We start from the raw sequence: 834 nt of genomic DNA, 5'->3' as shown, positions 1-834 counted from the left end.
TGAAGTAGTGAAGCTTTATTAGTCTGCAAAAGCAAGGAAAGAGTTATGGTAGATCCATGTTTTAAGCTAATAGCACTTGGGGGGTATTTTAGGCTTTCAAGCTGAACTGGTTGAAGTTATAGGTTCCTCTGCCAAACTTTGTTGAAAGAGATTATGCTAGATTCATGTTTTACTATTGGGGGTTGTTTTAGAAGACTTTCAAGTTGAACATGTTGAATTGTAGGTTCCTCTGCCAAACTCTATTGGCCTACAAAAAGCACAAAAGAGAATATGGTACATTCATGTTTTAAACTAATAGCGCTGGTTGGGGGGGTATTTTAGAAGACTTTTATGCTAAATTGATTGAAGTTATAGGTTTCTCTGCCAAATTTTCTTGGTCTGCAAGAACCATGAAAGAGATTATGGTAAATTCATCTTTTAAACTTACAACACTGAGGGGGAGGGGCGTATTTTAGAAGACTTTTAAGTTGAACTGGTTGAAGTCATAGGTTTCTCTCTCAAACTTTCTTTGTCTGCGAGAACCAGGAAAGAGATTATGGCACATTCATGTTTCAAATTACTAACACTGGGGGGTGGGTGGGGCATATTTTAGAAGATTTTTAAGTTGAACTGGTTGAAGTTATAGGTTTCTCTGTCAAACTTTGTTGGTCTGCAATAACTAGAAAAGAGATTATGGTAGATTCCTCTTTAAACTAATAGCGTTGGGAGCTATTTTAGAAGACTTTTAAGCCGAGCTGGTGGAACTTATAGGTTTCTCCGCCTAACTTTGTTGGCCTACAAGAACAAGGAAAGAGATCATGGCAGATTCATGTTTTGAACTAACAACGCTCTCGT

Source organism: Triticum dicoccoides, chromosome 5B, assembly GCF_002162155.2.
Source record: "Triticum dicoccoides isolate Atlit2015 ecotype Zavitan chromosome 5B, WEW_v2.0, whole genome shotgun sequence".
Classification (NCBI taxonomy): domain Eukaryota; kingdom Viridiplantae; phylum Streptophyta; class Magnoliopsida; order Poales; family Poaceae; genus Triticum; species Triticum dicoccoides.
The sequence above is the reverse complement of the archived record's forward strand: the minus strand, read 5'-3'. Positions refer to the sequence as shown.